Here is a 22893-nt window from a genome sequence, read left to right on the forward strand (position 1 = left end):
GACAATTACACACGACACAAGAAGAAAAATCAGCTTTTCATCAGATTAAACTGACGAACGTAATTTTGGCAGATCCAGCCATGTAAATACATATTGCTAAATCCGCGAAAAATATTGAAAGTAGATTGTACCACTGATTTAAATAATTTGCATATTGTTTTCCTGTAAAGCATTTTTATAGCACATCTTAAGTTTTTAGGCATCTTCAGTCTGTACAATTAATTGCACGGTACGAACAGAGAAAAGCAGCTGCTGCTTAGTGAACTTTCGCCTATTATATTATTGAAAAAAAAAATTAAATAAAATGAAATCTTTTACTTTTAGTCTCACTGTTATGCCTGCTATGCTCAAGGTGACGGTGATGATGAGAAATGAATGAAATGACAGAATGATGAAAGTGGGAAGAAACGTGAGAATCCCGAGAAAACCCACGCACAAAGGTGTTTGTCCACCACAAAGCTCACTTGGCGCAAGCTGGAATCGAACTAGGAACCCCATGCACTAGAGGTGAACGCTCTACCACTGAGCCACCGCGTCCTATTATACTTTTGTTCATAACCAGACTACAGTTCATTGCATTGTGTTGAAAAGTTGAGGAAGGGGGGATCTGAGGTGTCCCGTATTCTCATGGAGAAAATATGGCAGGTTTATTTACGCTGGAAGATTTAATTTCATATAAGACAATTTAAAGCATTTATTTATTTCATACAACATGAATTGTATCTTTGTTTTAAATTAATAGACCCCTTTTGGTATTCATATTTGGCGAACGTCAGTCAGGCTTCTGGATGACTTGATCTACATTTGTTCGTTTGTCTGCCGAGCTCCTTCATGGCTATGCGGTTAGTGTACGCGACTTCGGTGTGGGACCCGGCTTTGCTTCCCGGAGGGAGCCCATGTGGTTCGGATTCCTCGTTAATCAGTAGGTCCCGTCTCATATAGCCTCGCTGCTGAAAGTGACGTTAAACACAAAATCAACTCAACTTTCGGCCTTTTAAGTTAAAATTTTCAGAGTGCAAGCACGAGACACTCTAAATTTCCTGTATAGATTTTGGCGGCATACCAACCTAAAATATCAAAATGGCGGCCATTTTTCAAAACAGCGGTATCCACGCTACGAAGCGCAATTTTCTGTCTTTTAAGTTGAAATACTGACGGTGGAAGCAGGAGATATGCTAAATTTGCTGTATAGATTTTCTCGGCGATCGAATGTAAAATTTCAAAATGGCGGCCCTTTTTTTCAAAACAGCAGTAAGAAGAAAATTGTTATGAACTGTGACAATGACAATCTTGAAATATAAATCACATTTTACCACTTTTACCCCAAAGACATTGAAATATTTCGAAAAAACCCGATTAAACCCGAAAATACCCGAAAAAACCCATATGGGCCCAAGTGGGTTGGGCTTTTTCAAAAAAGCCCGGGTTTTTTCAAACCCTGGGTGAGAGAGAAACTGATAATCTAACCGCCTCCGAAGGAGATTTGGATCCGCCCCTAATTAAGAAGGTAGATAAAGATAACTTTCTCTGATATCTAACCTGTCATTATTTAGCATGGTTTGGTAATTTAAAAATCCAGTATTTCTACCATATTTTGAAAAAAAAATATTTAAAAGAAATAAACCCAATGTTACATTGAGGCGGTAGGGGAGCGATTAAAATTTAAAGTGGGGAGCCTGACAATTGATTTCTTATAGCTCGTGAAATTCAGAAAAAATTAATTTCATATTAAAAAAGAAATACAAAATACATTTTCAGGGTAACTCTTACATTCATTATGTTATTATAAAGTTAATGGTACTTTTGAAATTGATTAGAGTGAATAGATATGTATTTAAGTAACAAAACCACTTGCGTAAGTTTTTCAAAATATCAAGTTAGAAGAACGAAGTTTGTCTTCCACTGCTATCTCATTGCTCAAAGATACCGGCGATGAAACAATTGGCCGGAAATCTACGTAGCACATTTTAGTACTTACACTTGAAATAAAAATACAGCTGTTTAAAGGCGATTGATTACCTTTGTCTTTGAATTTCATATGTGCACACAGGATTTGTTAAACAAGACCGTACATCTGATATGTTTGAACTATATGCAACTTATGCTCACGGGCTAAACTCAGTCTTCTGAAGTGAATCGACAAATGATTACGTATTACAGACACAAAGACAACACTAGGCTCCCAAGTTTCAAAATTATATTGTGTATGAAAACAGATAATAGAATTAATTCTTTGTCACAAGAGACCTAGGGTCTGAAAGAAATTCAGAGGGAGTTCAAAGGGAATTTCTATACTCATAAATAAAAGTTGTGAATTTATTGTGTATTGAACCAATGATATTTATGCTTACATTACCCATACGCTGATGTTTTATTGATACTTTTATTTCACATTTACCAAAAGGCTGGATTACGATTATAATCCTAAAATAAAGATACATTGTAATCAGGTTTTACAAGGCAATCCCGAAAGACAAGCTATCCAATCCCGTAGCCCTTTAAAAAATTAAGAAAAATTTCTTCACTTCCTTTTCCTCCAAAGGGTTCACATTAATCGAAACAATGAAATGAAATTTCTTTAGTTTAACGTCCCATGATTATGCTCTTTATGCTAGAGGAGACAGATGATTAATGAAAGTGAAACATTGTAAAATTAATTGTTGGGCTCTCAGAGAACCACGTACAACAAAGACACATGCGCTAGCCAATAGACCAACGGAGAGAACTTCCACAGTTCTCGAGTGGAAACGTATCGGAATTCTTTCTTGGCTACAACTCAAGAAAATAATTTAGTTGTCAATCGATAGACCTACATTAAAACAAATACAAGCATCGCGAGCCTTAACTTGATTTAAACTTACAGTTACAAGATATTGCGCAAGTATCTAAGCTACCAACCCATAATTAATATTTTAGTCATTACATCTTATTACTGAGTTTTACAAGTTTCTACTGTTTTATAATGAAATCAAATAAAATGTAATCAATTTTTTTTATATAATCTACTTCGGTAGAAACTCACTTGTATGCTATCTTGTTCTTAAATTGTTAATTTCCATGCATATGCCATTATCCACAATCTGCATTACTGCAGGAATAACCATTACTGCATTCAATAACAACTATATAATTTATGGAGTTCTTTATTAAGCGAAACAGATTAGGCTACTTATAACATGTAAACTGCAACTTTTGAAAATCGTTGGATACACTGCAGAGTGATGCTCTCCGTTCCCCTGTCCCACCGCGCTTACCTAGAAACTGATGTAAACACTACACTAGCGCCCTCCACGAAAAACCGCACTAATATCCTGGTCAGGTAATAACATTACATTTTCTTTTATCTCAGCTTCACGTATGATTCATGTTATGGTAATAAGTCATCCACCAACAATACGGGATTTCAATCCCTTCATCATTTCAAGCACATGGGATTAACATAACACTACAATTAATACCTAATTTAAAGATGATGATCCTATATCTATCCTAACTAACCTACCCATATGCATACAATAAATAGACATTTATATTAAACATTATTGTCACTTAATGAAGATAAAAATATGTATAGTTCTCATTTGGATAACATGTATTAAAGAACCAGTGCACAGATCATATATATATATATATATATATATATATATATATATATATATATATATATATATATATATATATATATATATATTGCATTGAGTTTTCTGATTGATTTCCGATCAGTGAAAATACTCAATCGAAGATAAGCTGCAAATACAATCAATCAATTTGACCTAACACAATTTGGTAACATCTACTATCACTGCCCTGCCATAATAACTGGTTACGCAATAGTTTCTGTACCGCTGTAGTTACTTTCCTCGATTAATTATTCTTACATAAGAATTGGTCTTGCTAGGTGATATACCACAACATTTTTACTATAATATAGAAATAGGATTTGTAGGCCTATAGCTTAAGAAACAAGAATTTGAACATGCCCCTTCATCATCTGCTCAGATATGTGTAACTGCGAACCTAAATTAATTAGCCATAATAGCAGATACTTTTATTAAACTTGTACAACACACATATAATGAAGAAAACTAGAAGTTCACTTTTAACGAAATTAAAAGTTTACGAAACAGGTTCTATCTAAAAATTTTCAAGATGGCGATATTCGTTTTCACTTTTGGTTTTCTTTCCCCAAGTTTCAAACCTACTACCTGCATTGTCCACCTGACCCTTTCATTACCGAAAAATTGTTAGTGTCCAAAACTCTTAGCTTTAGTAGGTTTTACAGATCCGAATTTACGTTTTCAGGTTAAATAAGTTTTCTGGACCTGAGTTGCACGGTGGACTCTGTGTGTTACCCAATCATCATCTTTTTACTGCATTCACGCCATCTACTAAGACAAACAGTATACCTATTATAATAATAATTTCCTAAATTATAATTTATTGTTACTATAATACTTAAATTCTCCCTTCTCATTAAAGATAGTTGTCTTTACCTCTACTTCAATTTTACTATGCTAATTTTGTAAGATAAAATGAATCATTCTGTATTTCGCACGTCATTTGTTTAATATGGCAGACCGCGGTGCTGGTGTTGCAATACACAAGTAAGTTACACTCTTGGTTTTGTTTACAAAATTTCATAAATTAACTTCTTTAACTAAAGCTATTAAATATATTAAGAATTATGTCAGGTATCATGTCATATAAATTTTTTTATCATTTTAACACTTGAGCGAAATGACAGACGTATTAGATTTGTTTACATTGTAAATATAGGCCTAAATGCGTTACTTATGTACTACGATTTGCTAGTTCATATTCTCCTAATAATTCATAATGCAATGGTAATTATTCATGTTTATGAAATATATCAGCGCATTGTATACATATGGCACATCACCCATCACGACCATTCTGTAACTATACAGCACCCAAACGATCGTTTAAATATATTCATACAATCACTCACTCCTGCACACGAATTAAACTAATATACATATCGGACCCGAAAATGAAATTCCCATCAATGTATACTCTTATACACATTTAGCACAGAACACAACATTAAGCGCACAAAGGTAAACTTTGATAATTGACAATAGTACAGGGTTTATCCTCCAAGAAGTAATGAGGCTGAATCTATAAACAGGAATTTATTCATCCGATTTTAACAACTCCTCAAAATTCTTCCAAATAATCCCTTTGGGCGTCGATGCATCGCTGCCAGCGAGATTTCTGATTTCTATGATTCATAGGCTCTCTGGAAGTCAGCTTCCGAAATGCCTTTTAAAGATTTGGTTACGGTCTTCTGGATGGCGGCAAGGCCATCAAAACGGCGACCTTTCAAGGCGGTTTTCACTTTGGGAAACAGGAAAAAGTCTGCTTTACCTTCCACAAACTCCATCATTTCACGGCGCACGTCAACTCGTTGTTGTTATTGTTCATCACTTTTAGTACCAATTTAGCACAAACTTTTCGCATGTTCAAATTCTCGGTTACAATGTCGTGTATTGTTGACCTGCACATGTTAAGTTCTTCCGCTATTAACCAACCGTGACTCAACCGACGGCCAGAGTCCAAGGGTTTTTTCGCCTTTGACACCTTTTCATTCGAACTCGTCGAAGGGCGTCCAGATCGATCTTTGTCCTCAATTGTCTCCCACCCGTCTTTGAAGCCCTTATGCCAGCGAAGAACATGGGCTTTCAACATAGCATTGTCTCCGTAAGCCTGCTCAATCACGGCAAGAGCCTCTGAAGCAGTTTTGTCCAAGCGAACCCAGAATTTGACTGCGTATCGCTGCTCTATCGTCCGCTCCATTTTCGGCTTTTTATCCCGTGACCAAAATGAAAAAGCACACTTTGAGCAACGATCGATCCTCATTCTCTCACTGCTTAGAAGCGACTGCCGGGCGGTGCGATACTTAGGTAATACCCCAGTACCGATACCACCTATTGAGAGCGCTCTGGTGGCGACTGGAGCGCTGCGCGGCGTCCTGGACAAACCCTGTATATATATTTACGATTATTTATTCATTTCAATGACACGGCTTGCTAAGAACAGATCGTAACAAACGAAAGGAATGCGAATAGGGGAGGAAAATGGAGAAACCCTCCCCCAACTCAGTGTTTATTCCACACAAAGCCCGTATCGTACACCCATGGTTTGAACGCACGAAGTATGACGCCAAAAATGAAAGCTCTACCAAATACGAGCAGCTATGTGTGGGTGAGTGTTGTAATGAATCAGAACTCCAGAGCGCACCATCCCTCTCCGTCGATTTCGGATATGACACGTCGCAAAAAATTCAGTGTTTGTAAATACGTATCTGTTGTAATTGTTCGTTCTGGTTCCAAGATTCCACAAGAATCACACCCTCTTGTTCCCACAACACGGTAGCCACGATTCTGTGGTCCAATAGCGTTTGTTTAAATTTCTTATCTTTAGGAAAACCAAAGTGCTGCTATTTCACTGACTACTGCTTTGGTTCTTCAGTTGCGTACAATATCCAGGTTTCATCTTCCGTCACTATGTTAAAAAAAAAAAAAAAAAAAAAATCATAATCAGCATCTCCCCCAGTGGACCAAAAAATCATACGCGGCTGGCATTCTTTCCCCTTTGTGAGGTCTGTCAGCTTCTTTGCACCTACTTTACACACATGTGATAACCCAGCCTAATTCGAAACACTGTTTTCTGATACTTCTGAAAACTCTACGACGAGTTCAAGACATTGTGAACCAGCACTTGGATCGCACTTTCTCGTTAACGCGTTCCTCCGTGCGAACACTAGGCCTTGCACTACGCTCATCGTCATGAAATTTGAACGCCTTTCTCGAAACTTTGTGCACCATTACCTGACCTTCCATTTATTCATCATTGTCAGTCAGTAAATCGCACACAATTCACGATGGATGTCAACTACATTCTGTCCTTTGCCGTACAAAATCATGCAACAGACCTCACTTTACATTTGGCAGGATTTTGTATTACGGCAACCATTTCACCTTACTACTACACGCACGTATGCAACTCCACTCGGACAATTCCATCTCTGTTGTAAGCACAGAATACTAGGGCATGCTCAATTTCATGAGTGCCGTCAATCCAACGTAGAAAAATTACCGGCTCTTTTTTTTGACATCTCGTAATACTTTGAATACATCGTATTGGCGTTGAAAAAGCACACAAAGAATGATTTAAAGAGGTAGAAAATGAAATTTTATTTGAACTCATGTACCATAAATACTGTTCGCAAATTACTCCATCATTTTTAATGTCAGAATAATTTAAAAAAGAAAATAAACAATATTTCGAGATACATCATTCAAGTATCATTACAAATGTATAAGTATTGATGAAAAATTATTAAATATGTATCAATAAATGTACAGCAATTAATAAATACTGTTATAAGCCCAAAGTAAAAAGTACACTTTGACAATTATATGTGTATCCCATATTTGAAGATCAAGAGTCCGATTAAATTAGTCCAGCTATTCACTGAGTATTGACCCAATGCATACTCTGAGGTGTAACTTTACCAACAGTTTTCGTAGACTCATAAGCACTTCCGAAATAATTCTTTTTGTGAATTAAAATACAGAAGAATGAAAACACAGAAGCTAATATACGAGAAACCATATTCCCAAATCTGTCCATTTACGTGATTAGCTACCTTCACTTAACGCAGGCCGGGAAACTCCGATAAAATCAAAACTACTTGGAACGAAAATGGAAAAAGCTTGGGTTATGCGTGCATCGGAAATTAATTTACCATTGCACTGTTGATCCAACTGCATTTCGTGCATATTTCACCAATATGATATTTCACTGCACAAGCGAAAGCAAAAAATAATGCGCACAACTAAAGAAACGTAAGTTCGTTATACATCGTTAAACGAAAAGACAAAAATTTCTAAGTTTGAAGTTAGTAAGTTAAAAAACACTTATCCACATCTGATATCATCACAGAATCTTCATTTTAAATGTTTGTAAAGTCTCGTAACCGTCCTTAGAGGGACATAGCCACGCCTCTACTCGAGCCAGAAATCGTTCTGTACCCACCTGTTGCTGTGAAAGATATTGCCAATATGCAATAAGAATAATGGTACCGAAAACACAATGGATGTAAATACTAAATAGTCTTCAAGAAACAGTAAACATAACCTAAGCAGAATATTTTTGACTCTGACACATGCAAGAGAATTACGTAAGCAATATCGAGGAGTGAAGAAGACAAAACTCAACTTCTCTCTATAGAATAGCTCATATACGTGCACGCACGCGATAAAATGTTGAATAACATCTACAGAAAAAAAAAAAATACTACCTGAATATGGCGTATTTACTGAATAGTTTCCACAAAAAGAAATATACAAATTCAAATAACTTCCCATTACACATGTGAAATATACACTGATACTAATATGAGAATAATTATTTCTCTTAATTGTATACTCACTTTCTCACAATTCACTACTGAAAAAAAAAAAAAAACTCAACATTGTAATGACCGGGGGGAGAGTGGAGATAAAACAAGTAAGAGTTCCATATGGTATGTTGCTCGGAGTCCACAATAAGGAACGCTGGTAATATATTCTATTAATGCTGCTGATTGCTCCCATGTAGAGACTAGCGAATTACTAAGTAATTGGTACTTTATAAAAAAGTGTTCAAATGAAAAGGTACGAAACGTCATACAAACCAAACCAGTTGAAATAGGAATAATGCCGCTTTGGGAAGAGAATGTGGTGTCCGGCGTGGTTATGCGCATGCGAGGGCGCCTCTCACAATGCAGGAGAATTTAGTCAATTGTGTGTTCCGTCCAATTGACGCGGCAGTGCGTGTGAGGAAATCATGGCGTTTGCGTTGCAGAATTCGACGACTACGGAGCAGCGAAGTATTATCAGATATCGGACTACGGAAAGTGTTAAACCGGCCGATATTAATCGCCAGATGGTGGCCGTACGGGGAGAGTGTGTCCGACCAGTCAGTGAGAAAGTGGAGTGTCCGTTTTCGTGAAGGCCGGGAGCGTTTGAGTGATGACCAGGCCAGGCAAACACGGTAATCACGTCCGAACTCATTGACAAGGTGAACGACCTGGTGAAAAGTGATCGGCGTGTCACAATGCTAAACGTTGGCAGTGATGGTGGGGGCCAATGCTGGAATAGTGTGGACAATTATGCACAATAAATTGGGTTACCGGAAGGTGTGCGCGCAGTGGGTTCTTAAGATGCTCAGCAAACCGCAAAAGGAACTGGGTATGGGGCTAGCACTGCAATACCTGTTCCGGTATCGTGAATATCTCGATTCCTGGAGCGGATCATTGCCGGTGACGAGAGCTGGTACCTTAACGTCGAGCCAGAGACAAAACGGCACAGCATACAAAGAAGCGTGCGTCGTCACCCCCCTTAAAAAATTCAAAGCTGTACCCTCAGCAGACAAAGTGACGCTCACCGTCTTTTTCGACGTCTAAGGTCCGATACTCATCGAATTTCTCGAGCATGGAAAGACCACTAATACTGACGTTGAGTTGGGGTGATTCTGAGTTTAACGTCCCTTGCAGCAGCGAGGCTATGTAAGATGGGACTACTGATTAACGTAGAATCCGAATCACATGAGCTCCGCCGGGAATCGAACTCGAGTCTCCCACGCCAACCACTTAGCCAAGAAGAAGTTTTATTAACAATGAAGTGTACTGTTAGACACTCCGTATCCTACGCACGTCCGAGAGTAAACGGCCTGGGCTGCTCATGGAGGCAGTGTATCTGCTCCCGATAACGCTCGTCCACACGTCTCCCAGGTCACACGAAGTGTACTGGACAAGTTCAAGTGGGAGTAGCTTGAGCATCCGCTCTACAAAGGAAAGCGCTTCAACTTGGACGGCGAACTGAAGGACATAGTGAAGGATTGGGTGCTGTCACAGCCACAGGAATTCTGGGAACAAGGAATCCTTCGGCTTATGGAAAAGTGGATAGCTGTGTTCAAGCCTCTGGTAATTACTTCTGAACAAAGGCTTCGGATATACCCACAGTGTCGTTTCGTACCTTTTTATTTGAACACCCCTCGTACATAACGTCAGTTAATTATGCAGCACAAGACAAAATGTCTGAGTGACTTCACGCTCTTATTAAAAATCTTCAATTCTTTGCCTTAGCGCAGTTTTTACTTCAGAATCGAATATTTAATGCAAATTCACTGTTTCAATAATGTGCACTATTAAAATATAGAAAACTGTGTATTTAGAAGAGCGAGTTACTATAACGGGTTAATAACTAAGCACTAATTTCAAAGCTACAATCAACAATCGCAACCAACTTTAATGTAGAATGGAATAAAATTATTGTAGGTCCATATGCTTGTGTAAGGAAGAAAGCAGTTAAAAAAAAAAAAATGGCAATTTTGAATGAGGTGGTTAGTTCTCTGGCTTTCTCATACGCTTCCCACTACAAAAGCGATATTGTTTTATCCCTTTGCTGTTGGCACTAAGATATCGTTTCCAGACGAGAGACTGTGCAGTTCGTAAAAAGATTCACTTTTTAATGTTTTTGTATTTTTAGTCTCTCTTGGCAAAGAAAACTTATATTAAAAAATAAAGGTTCACTAAAGTATCTTGTACATTTGTGGTAAAAAGTCATTTAGAGCCAAGAATGGTTATAGTTTCTTCGAAATTCCCTGCCTCTTCCCAGTCTTCTCAAATTCCCTAACATTTTACGGTTTTCTAGGTTTGTTGCCACCTTGTAAACATGCAGATAAATGCTGATGCTGGGTAGCTTAGATTGAGCACACTGAATACGATTCAAATTCTTCCAAAATGCACACAAATCTAAACTCATTTCCTAAGTCAGGAATTTCAATAAACTCTCTTGATTCGATTTATTGACTTTGGAACATCTACATCACATTACTCAGCTGTTAGTTCAAGATGTCTGAGACAGGCGGAAGACGTCAGTCATACAGGAACATCGCGCGAGGTGTAGAGTTGTAACTGAAAACCCTTAGGAAAACAATTCCCACTGAATTAGTCTGGCATAGAAAATATTCTCTGTGACGATGATTCCCCGGTCCTTAAAACATGGAAAGAATTAGTTAATTATAGTAATAGTACGTATAGAAGCCACCGTATTTTGTAAATGACACTCAATAATATTGTGTACTGAGGATACCGAAGATCAGAATGGTCCGCATATTCGTTCATCTTTGAGGTACGGGCTTCAGGTCCTATTACTAATGAGACATGATGACCTGCATAAGCCTACTAATAGTAAAATTTTAATAATATTGGTTAGCTTGATGCAAATTCATATTTTTTGAACTATAATCAAAAATGAACCACCTTATTTCAAAATAAGATATTTGCGTTTTTAAAAAATAAAAAAAAAAAAAAAAAACTAAGATACTGTGGCCACAAACTAAAGGAACCTGACTTTACTCAAGGTTCACTCGTTAACTTATATATTTAATTTATTCTGGAAATAAAGACTCAATCTGCTACGAGGAAGGAGTCTCATCAGATATCTCGCTCAAAAACTGCTAGGAACCAAACAGAGATCGTTTGATAGCAGTAGTATTTTAAACACTCAGCAACTCCGAAAACTGTGAAATCCACTTGGAATAGCAGGTTTCATAACGCTAGATAAACATCAACAACTTGGAGAAGCGGGAATGAAAAATTCAATGCTAATAATGACACCTCGCTTTACCTCAATATATAAATTACAGTTTTCAATATTATTCAGTTCTACTTTAATTAGAACGGTAGCTGGACTTCACAAAAGCAATCTCGAGAGAAAAAAAAAGTCAAGGCCAATATCACATGCATAACGGTATCTTCTAAACACGAACCAAACTAAGAAAGGAATTGAAATTTGGAGCAGCACACGTTGCTATGCCGTAAGTATTCCGCTGTATTCCTTCTACCTAGGTTGACGAATACTTCTGATTATGTTACAACGGAGCTAAAATTGTACTCCTGTCCCTTCCTACAGAAAACCTCCATTTCTATCACCATACATTTATGACAACTTCTCTCGGTGATTTTAATAACCTCATGATATAGATTCCTTTCTCAACACAGATTTCCACGTGGCTTTGAATTATCAATTCGTTCCTAATTCTGCTTCATGCATAGTGTCTGCCCCCACAAAAGAGAGCAGAAGTGCGACTTCTAGTTAAAGTTAAGCAAATACTTACCCATAGTTAAATTTCAATTACTTATGGCCAGTCATAACATTTTAATAATGTACCATATGAGCAAGTTAAGATAAATGCCATCTGTTGGAATCATGAGGGTAACGAGTGTTAATTATTTCTCATACAACAAAATTGCTAATTATTTCATTACTTAATATGCATGTACATGAATAACAAACACTTATTCGTGAAATTGTCTCATTGTTATATTTTCCATTTGACATTGCTATGAATTTTATTTTTGAGGAGCTAACAGAATCAGACCATCATTTGAATAATGAAAAATAAAATTATTAACGACTCAATCCGACGTAAGTATCAGGGATAGATTCTGATCCCAACCGAAATTCATAGTTGCTTTCGTAAGGCCGATTTAAAACAGTTACATTGGGCTAAATAAAGTTCTACTTAACGTTGATTATGCCACGTTAGAGTTCTACTGATTGCTTGAAGGATAATATTTTTGATAATACTAATTTTACTACATGCATTTCTGATTCTGACTAAGTGTTCCTATAATACAATAAAATATATTCCTATAAAACCGGCCTCCTCATCTCCTCTACAGCCGACCTGAATTTATCAATTGAACAATTTATCTAAAGGTATTTGGTCTAGGAATTAATTCGTGCGGTTGGTACGCACACATTGAAGCTGTAGTACAAACAAAAAATACATAAATACCTTAAGAAAAATATTGTCCATCGCTAGCCACCACTTTCGCCCATCTGTCAGGCAATGTACGGATTCCGTGGCGAAAGAAGTCCTCATCCTTGGAAGCGATCCAGTCAGAGACCCATGTTTCGATATCTTCTGAAGAAGTAAACCGCTGTCCAAGCAAATCGTTGTTCATGCAATCGAACAAGTAGTAGTCCGAAGGAGCAACGTCTGGTGAATACGGCGGGTGGGGTAAAACTTCCCATCCGACATTTTCTAAATAGGTTTTGACCGGTTTTGCGACATGTGGGCGAGCGTTATCATGTTGAACAATAAGTTTATCATGTCTGTTCTCCCATTCTGGTCGTGTTCTGGCCAGATCTTGCTTCAAACGCATTAATTGTCGTCGATAACGTTCTCCATTCATAGTTTCACCCGGTTGCAGCAGCTCATAGTACACCACACCTTTCATATCCCACTATATGCACAGCATAACCTTTGCACAGTGAATATCTCGTTTTGGTTGTGATGGACCTGGTTCACCTGGTTTCACCCAGGCCTTTTTTCGTTTAGGGTTCTCGTAATGGATCCACTTCTCATCACCCGTAATAATTCAATGCAGAAACCCCTTTCTGCTCTGTCGTTGAAGCAGCAATTCGCAAATGGTTTTTCGTCTTTCAACGTCTCCGTCTTTCAATTCATGTGGAACCCAATGTGACATCTTTTGAATCATTCCCATGGCTTTCAAGCGTTTGGAGACTGTTGTTTGATCAACGCCTAATGCTGCTGCAAGTTGTTCCTGCGTTTGACACGAATCCTGCTCGAGCAATGCTGTCAATTCTTCGTCTTGAAATTTTTTTGGCTGTCCAGCTCGCTCTTGGTCTGCCAAGCCGAAATCACCACTTCTAAACCGTGCAAACCACTTCTGACACGTTCGCTCAGCTAGAGCATGGTCACCATACACTTCCACCAAAATACGATGACTTTCAGTCGCACTTTTCTGCATGTTAAAGTAATGCAGCAGGACACCCCGCAAAAACACTTTATCAGGCACAAATTGCGCCATGTTCACTTAACTACAAACTGGTGTTGTTGACGCTTTAATCCACTGCCCTATACTACGAACGATACGCGATGACAGGGGTTTGCAACACATGTGTGGATACACGGAACTGTGGGACGCTCCGTTCGTTGCGCCATCTCTTGTCCACCCGCACGAATTAATTCCTAGACCAAATATATTATTTTTACTTTACTCTTATTTTCATACATACTTTTACAATGTCCTGTAGAGGTATTTTTCTTATCCCGTCTATCTGTCATGTGTATCTCATGTGCAGTAGGGATCTTTTCCCACATACTTTTCACCAAGAGCAAACGCATTCTTCGATTTTTTTCAATGTGAGAACGACTACTCAACTTCTTTTATCTTATACAGATGTTTAACATTCTTTTCTGCCAACTAGAAACTTCCTGAAGCAGTTTCTTCTTCTTCTTCTTTCGAGAGTCCTACGTGGTCAGTGTGTTGCAAAATTTCAACCCTGTAGCTACAATTTTTTTTTTTTATATATATATATATAATTAACATTTTTATTTATATGGAAGTAAAAGTTCGTCCTGATGAACAGGAGACTTATCAAAGTTTTGCATTCATATATGCAATGATTTACATGTAGAATTTCCAGTTTCTATTACTTCCTGGCTCATGGTTGTATTAAAAAAAAAAAAAAAAAAAAGTCTAGTTTCAATTCCAAATCAAAATTTCTGTTGACAAATTTTCTGAATAAATTTTAATAAGTCTAGCTTCACAAATTGAATTATATGAAGCTTCTTTTAACGCTTCAAAGCAGTATGGGGATAATGGTCTTATCTGCAACCACAGCACGAAGGGCTAATATTCAACAGCTACAATCCTGCAATACTAACTACCTAAATCTCGAACTGAAAAAAAGGTAAATATGTTCTCCACATACCAGGAACTTCAGAACAGTACCTCTGTATACCTATTACTAACGATAAGAGAATGATGAAGTGCGATTGACGTAAGGAAATATAATTGAGTTGAGACGTTCCACAGGATGCGATAGTATTTTATAAGCGCTTAATATCCCCCCCCCCCCTCAAAAAAAATCCTCTACATGCTTCCCATATTATATATATATACCAATATTCTTGCATTACAACTCAATACAAACGTTCATACTCGACTATTCTAGACAAAAAGCTACTCAGAAACATAAGTTCAGTCACAAGTATGGTAAGTAAACGTAAACATGTTTCCCTTCGGTGTAAAACTTCCTTTGCAAATTAATAGAAATCCTAAAGAAGAAAATATGATGTCTTTACTGAACTTCCAGAAAGGCGAAAGTTATGTACTATCTATTAGCCTGTCAACAGTATGCAATAGCTCCACTTTCACAATGCCAAACATTCCCTACCTTATGCCTTGGACATTCGAAAAATTCGTATGTGTACCACCACACTGATCCTGAATAACTAGATTCCGCAAGATCCTTCCGTTTACAGTGTCCAATCAGGGATATCTCAATTCTTATCAGAAAACAATTTAGTGAGAAAGGAAGATCTCTCACTGTAAAATCGTTTTCTTTTACTTCCTTATGTAATATCATTCCAGGCTCAACTTTCTATAGAAATTAATAAAACTTGCTTGCCCCATACACATGATCTCAACTAAGTCGAAAAAGATTTCCCGACGCGCCCTAAAACTGTCTACCAGAAGGCTTTTGCATACCTCATAACGAAAATCTGGACATTTGAAAGACTTCCACCGAAGAAGTGTCAGAAACTTCAACAAGAGAAATTTCGAAAAATTTAGCTGTTGATATCAGATACCAGCTTCATCTTCCAGCATCTTATCACAAAGGTATACACTTTTCAAATTTAGCAATACCAGTACTTGCGATTCTTCCAACCCAATTTAATCGTGAAATGCATCTACTATCTAGCCTCATACAGTACCAAACTCCAACTCCTCTTTCGATTCGCTCTACCTGCTGGTCTACGGCTAGTATGAATCCCTTTGGTGGATTCAGTTTCCGATGAGAACACTGAAAGCATTACGGTGTTTCGAATTCCAACTTAAACTGTATTTTACGTCTCATATTCCCTCTACGATAAAAGGGACGCTAAACAACAATCATCTTTCCATTTGCATCAACAAACCACTGATATTCCTGCTGCGTTCATATGCCTGTACCAGAACACACAACCCATCACAACACATTGAACACAACTTTCTGCACAAGTACTCCATTGCAATCAACTTTTTCAAGGCCTCAGAAATAGATGAGAAGATATATTGTTCTTCTGTTCGCGAAACGATTCTGGTCTAAGAGCAGTAGTATCCGCCTGACTATATTCATTTAGTTTTCCATCCTTTTATCTTTGATTATTTTATTATATATTTTTTCTTACGTACATTTTTTGCCTTCATACATTTTTCATTATGCTTTATAAGTATTTTATCTTCTCCATTAAATTTGATGTTCTCACACACAGCCTGGCACATTATTACGTAAGATACATAAGATGTGGATCTACCAATTAACGTGGGATCCGTATCACATGAACTTCCACCCTGATTTCATGGTGGATTTGCCGAGGCGCGGACGTTATTTGTATCGCTACGTTTGGATCATGTTGCTTAAATGTGTTCACACAACACACCACGTTCCTTAATTTTTTTTAACTCCTTTTACGAAGAAGGCATATTTTCAAGGGGAGGGAAGAGGGATAGTGGTGAACTTCTTTATGATCCAACATACCCACAAAGTGTCGAAAACACACATGTAAACCTTCTATCTACGTCTGAGTCATGAATGCTCTTCAATATATTTTGCGAAAGGCACTACCCAGTACCGTTTCACAGGGGTTCTAAGTTTACTAAGTGTGAACGTTAACGCTACACATCTATTTGTAGCATTTTAAAAGTTTCTTTAGGTATTGTCTTAAGAAATTTTCTTCCTATAGAAATTCTACTACACGACAAGAATCTTGGTACTTTCTAAGGCCGAACCCAACATAACTACGAAGGAAAATTTCTGCAGTGTTATCTCAACAAAATCTTTACAAGGTCAGAGTTTGTTTACAAGTAATGAAAGTGACGTAGACGGAGATCCCATTACACTGATTCAACATGTTCCCATTGCACAAATAACATGCTATCTGCATATACAATGATTTACCAAGCTTCTTCCTACATTTCTGGTTACACACATCAGATTGTGAAGACGAAAAAGAAAGAATCCAAAGAAATACATTAAATTCAAGTTCCGACACATAAATTTCTTCCAGGAACGGTTTTAACAGTTTGTTAGCACTACCCACCGTTGAGGAGTTTTATGACCTAGCTCAGATGACTATCGTAAGATCCTAATGAAATTCATAGGTAACCATCGCGAGAGCACACTTTTTCAAGCAAAAAGTAAATCAAGAAAACTGAAGCAACTATGTCGAAAGTATGCGTGATCATACACAGAATTATGGTATGAACACCGTCAGCAATTGAGAAGTTTCATGGTTTAGCTCCGAAGATTATTGTTATATTCTCATGAAATTTGTATGTTACAACCGGAAAAGAATGCTTTCAAACGAAAAAAAAAAAAAAAAAAAAAAAAAATTCGAAGGGTTATGTTTAAACATACGCACAACATATTACAGGGGAACCTGTCTATATTGGCAACCATTGGTTCCATTGAATACTGGCCAACTTATAGAAAATAAATGTGATTGATGTATTTTTAGAACAGGATTTTTAGTATTACTTGATTGTAATATTTTCATAAGCAATCACACGATAATTACTTTTAAATAATGAATATAGAATATTCATAACAATATACAGTACTAAAAAAAATACTAGAGTATGTTTAATAAATGTATTTCTATTATCCTTCTGGCACATGTGTACATTTTAATTTTGTAGTTAACTACCTTTTGTTAATGAGCTACAAGTGTTTCCCTGGGAACAAAAGATGTATCGCGAACAGGGTTGGTTGGTTTAAACCAGCTGATTTAAAAAAAAAAAAAATCTTGATAACACACACTTGAGTGGGTTATCACATTTCACTCCAGTATATTATTCGTATTATATTCAGACAAATTCTCCAGTCATTACTCGAAGAGATTATACTACAAAGCAACTTATGTTTCTTTGTTTTTTTTTTTTTTTTAATATAAGTTTATGAATATTTCTTTTGTGGTTTTTTTATAGTTTATTATTGTAATGCAATTGCAATCAAAGAAATTCTAAATATTGTTTCGTTTTAGTAATGTTTACTGTTGATAAAATACATCGACATGACGTACTTTTTTAAGGAGGGGGTCATACACACCCCACGAGAGGCATTTATTGAAATTAGAAGTATCTTTGGTATCAATTCATGTACAAATGGGTCAGAGCCAAAGTGGACTCAAATAATTCGTATCTTTATTCACTTTTCTTATTGATATGCAAATTAAGTGGTTGTATTTCTTTAATTTGGACTAATAAAAGTCGTAGTGAACTAACTTGGACTAAATTATTTCTTCTGTACTCTGCAGTATTTTGCAACTGTCCATTTTGTATAATTGTTTCACTTGTGCAATTGTTTATCTTTTTGTCCTTCTGAAATGACTCTTGACAATTATATTAACAAGTATGTAAAGATTAGTACATGTATTTCGATCAAGAGTCCTATGTGAGTGAGTCGGCAGACGTATCGCATTTGTGGACAATTAGTCCCGGTTTCGAGTTCAACTGGAGGACAATTTCTCTCGGATGTGAGCCGAGAAGCGGTTTGGATTCCGCTTGAAGCTTATGTGACTCCTTCCAGCATAACCCGGTTGTTCCATAATAACACCAAGGCGAAACAAACCTGTTTTTGTCCATATGTGATATAAATACATAGAGCAAATTATTTAAACAAAAAACTTGTTTTAAACCCAAAAAAAAGTTCTTTTTTTTTGTTTTGTTTTGTTTTTTCAATAAAAACCAAGGTTTCTGCCAACCCTGATTGCGAAAAACTCAAGGGAATTCGTATCTCAAAACCTAAGCTACCTTTCGACAAGGCGTCAGGTAACAATAGCTGACAATCGATGGTTGGCTTTAACCTTGAGAATTTTCCAGAATTACTAAAGCTCCCCTGATGAGAGAAGCCGATATAGCCAATGGTTTTATTAAAACGGACAGGCTAAACAAATACGTACAACCATTTCCTGGATTTCTGTACGTGCTTTTTCTCATTCACATCTTCCTTCACCGTCTCTTTATCAGGGTAGTGTTCTGGCCATTGAGTCCCAAGAACAAATCTTGGGAATACAAAATATCTGCCTCTCTCTTGGGAATACGAAAGAGTTAAGAAAAAATAAAACGGTATTTTGCATGGTGACGATACACAGGTAAATTTAGCATTATCATTATAGGGTAAACATTCCTTCAATGCGGCCAACTTCCAAGGTAAACAGGTGGACAACTTACAGTGATAAGTAACGAATGTCTTATGGGAAAATGCAGGTTCAAGGCGAACCAGGCCAAGATGAGTAGGTGGATAAACTTAGAGAGGTGGCCAAATTAACAGGTTTTACTATAGTATATTCTATGTGCCAAACTGAGAATCTAGATTTATTTATTTATTTATTTATTTATAAGTTGGCTGAAAAGACGTATAGACGCATGAACCTCAGTTCAGATGGTCGGACACATCACACACTGTATACATTACGGGATTCAATAGCTCACCTGTTTTCAGAGTTAAGAACCTAATCTCAATTCATGCCACAACACTTTAATGTACTTTAATGTATCTGTAACCTTTTGTTCTATATTGATGCCTTGCATGATCTCTAGGTCGCAAATAACCTAATTACTTCAAAGTTGCCTCTATTACCGCGCACAACTACTTGGTTTCCTTGACATTAAAGAGCTTTTCAATAATTTTCTCAACTTTCCTTGACCAAAATCAAATTCCCTGATATTCCCTTATTTTTTCAGGTCTATGGGAACCCTGTACTAGCATTTCTTCATGAGCAAATTGGTTCATTAATGAGGATTTGTCTCTCTCAATGACCCAGTACAATAATACTCACTCACTAATTCCGAGAAATTTTTAAATTCTCATCAAAGTAACTGACAAGACTTTTAAGTAGTTCTGATCTAATAAACTGAACGAACTTTGAAATTAAGAGTGGACTTGAGAATGACTGAGTTTCGATATTCTGCCTTTCTTGTTCTTTTGGAGCTGTCAAGCAGTGCTTTGTGGTGAAAGGCAAAAAACTCCAGGTATAGTCGCATGGCTGCCTCTCCCCGCCCAAGCTACTGCCAGGTCAGTCCAGAACGCAGTAGGGGTGCCCTCGAAACGGGAGGAGGAGTATTTACTAGGAAATTTTCTTTGTTGTATTTTGTAAATCTCATAAGCAGGAAGCTTCTTACACTGCAATTATGCGAAATAAATAATAAAAAAAACTACTTGAGCTCGATTTGAACAGACGCCATGAATGTCTTTCAATTTGAACACAGAGGAGAATACGTATTTGTTTCATTTTGCCAATTTCATGTTAGAAAACGAAATTGAAATCCAATATCTCGTTTGTAGAATGGATTTCGCAATCAATTTATCTCTATCTCCAGGCATGTTAAAACACATTACATTACATATGGAAAGAAATGTTGCGTGCCAATTATATGCCTCACTGACCCTCAAGCTCCGAAAGCCTGAGGCGATGCAGCTGACCAACATTTCAATTCTACCAAAAATACATAAGACTTTAGAGTGGAGATGCAATATCTGTTGTAATATTCTTTCAAACATAGACAAGAAATTCCAACCTGACGAGGAAAAACATACGAAAGGACCATTAGAAACACATATTTTTATTTTATTTTATTGAAGTACTCATGAATGGTTTATCCACCATATCAGGTTGAAATCCTGCTTTAGTTGCAATGCACAATTTCAAAAAATATATATCTCAAAAGTTATAATAAAATAAAAGTTAAAACAAACTACAATTTGACTAGTGAAAGAAGAACTGAAAAGCACGAAACAAGATCTGAAAGTACTCAGTTTTGCCGTTGTTGCATGCCGCTGTGCTCTACAGATGTCTACCTACATTTATAATTGATATATTACGTATAAGGCAAAGCGACATGGGACAATGGCAAAACTGTGAACATTTTCTGATTGTGTTTCGTGTGTTTCAGTTTTCTTTCAGTAGTCTCATTTTAGCTCGCTGTACTTTCTTCATTGTCTGGTCAGTACGAAATAGGGGGAAATAGGGTCACAACCCATTTGAAGTGGTCCAAAAATGATGAAAGTGGTTGCTCGACCATCTCCGAAAATCGTAAAAAATTCAGTGTGATGAACTTTGTGTATGAGAAGGTCAATATCACTATTCTAGTTGTTGTATGTACTGTACAAGTGTTTCTAAATGGCGGCCATCTTTGTTGTCGGTGGAGTGCAAATTTTTGCATTTGCAAGCGTGTACGAAAATTACAGTTGCTCAGGAGGTAGGAATCAGAAGAACACCAAACAAAAACAAACGTTTAGAGGAGAGACTGAGGTACACGGAGAATATATATTCTTGTTTCTAAATAAATATGCAGGGTTGCAAACCAATACATGAAATCACCAGAAAAACTACAGAAAATTACACCTTTAAAGGGGCTGTATTTTGGAATCACAAAGTGAGGGGGTGTTCGTAATTTCTGTGCTGAATACTATTCCATGTAAAGAGTCTGCAGAAATATCCACAGCTACGATATTACTGGCGCTGTAGATTTATTGGGGTCCGAGAGTTGAAGTTTATAATTTTGACGCCATTTTTCGGGCGTAATATCTCAGGAGGGCAAAATGCTAAAAAAAAATGCTGCTTAGGCCACAAAGTAATCCTGTATGTGCATAAACTATTGCAAAACAAAATCAGGACTGATATTACATGAAGAAAAAAATGAGAACATGGTAAAAACGCGAAGAAGGCACATGCATGACAATAGTTGTAGCCCGTAAAAATTTAAATGTTCGGATATTTTTCATGCTAGATCTCAAAAACTATGCATGGTTCTGCAATTAGGCCCGCTTTCGTTTGCGTTCAGTTGTCCAAAAGCTTTGCCAGTGGCGTTTGTTCCGTCTTTCTAGCTCCATGATCACTGCAACGTCTAAAGTCTTTCCAGCCTTACAACAAAGTAGACGTAAACAAAGCACAATGTATTACTCCGCGACTCTCACGTGTTTCAGCAGCGAGAGACGTGAACAGCAAGATCGTCTGCTTACTATCGTCGCATAATTTCCGAAGTGTACGGCTACAGTTGGTTGGTAAACAATTAACCCACTGATTACTGTTATGTTGGAAATATATACTTCCTTAAATTTTTATTGCCTCTGTTCCGTTGTCCTCTTTTGTGTTTTATAACACGAGACAAAAATGGATTATTGTCACACATCGTCGTCATGAAACTCTGCATTCGACAATAATTTTAAATGAGTTGAGTAGGTGCGTGAACTCATGCGCAGTAAATACCATATGTCCAAATACGGATGAGGTTGAAATAAAGCTACATCTGTTGTTAAATATTACATAAATTGCGTTTATTATCACAAAATGCAGGATAAATTCAGATATCTTTATTTGAAATTATTATTTTAGTAGAGATTATATTGCGGTAGGATACTAGTGCAGTGAGACGAATAACCAATCAATGGTCATCGACCCACTGGTATTCTCTTTTCAGTCTTAGAAAAAAGTAGATGTAAACAAACCCATCTGACTACCAGTTTGTCGATGACCAGTGATTGGTTGTTGGTCTCAGTGCACTAGTATCCTACCGCAATATAATCCCTACTAAAATAATAATTTCAAATAAAAATATCTGAATTTATCCTAGTTTGTGATAATAAGCACAATATATATAATATTTAACAACAGATGTAGCTTTATTTCAACCTCACCCGTATCTGGACATATAGTATTTACTGCGCATGCGTATGCGTTCACGCGCCTTCCCCACTCATTTAAAATTATTGTAGAATGCAGAGTTTCATGGCGATGATG

The 22893-nt window shown here is 37.0% G+C and overlaps 1 pseudogene; it reads right to left on the minus strand.

Annotated features, from left to right (window-relative positions):
* Positions 1-5403: 5403 nt before the first annotated feature.
* On the minus strand, positions 5404-5817 carry LOC145661091 (protein GVQW3 pseudogene; annotated as a pseudogene).
* Positions 5818-22893: the final 17076 nt, after the last annotated feature.

Source organism: Thermobia domestica, chromosome 9 (genome assembly GCF_964235325.1).
Source record: "Thermobia domestica chromosome 9, izTheDome1.hap1.1, whole genome shotgun sequence".
NCBI classification, from domain to species: domain Eukaryota; kingdom Metazoa; phylum Arthropoda; class Insecta; order Zygentoma; family Lepismatidae; genus Thermobia; species Thermobia domestica.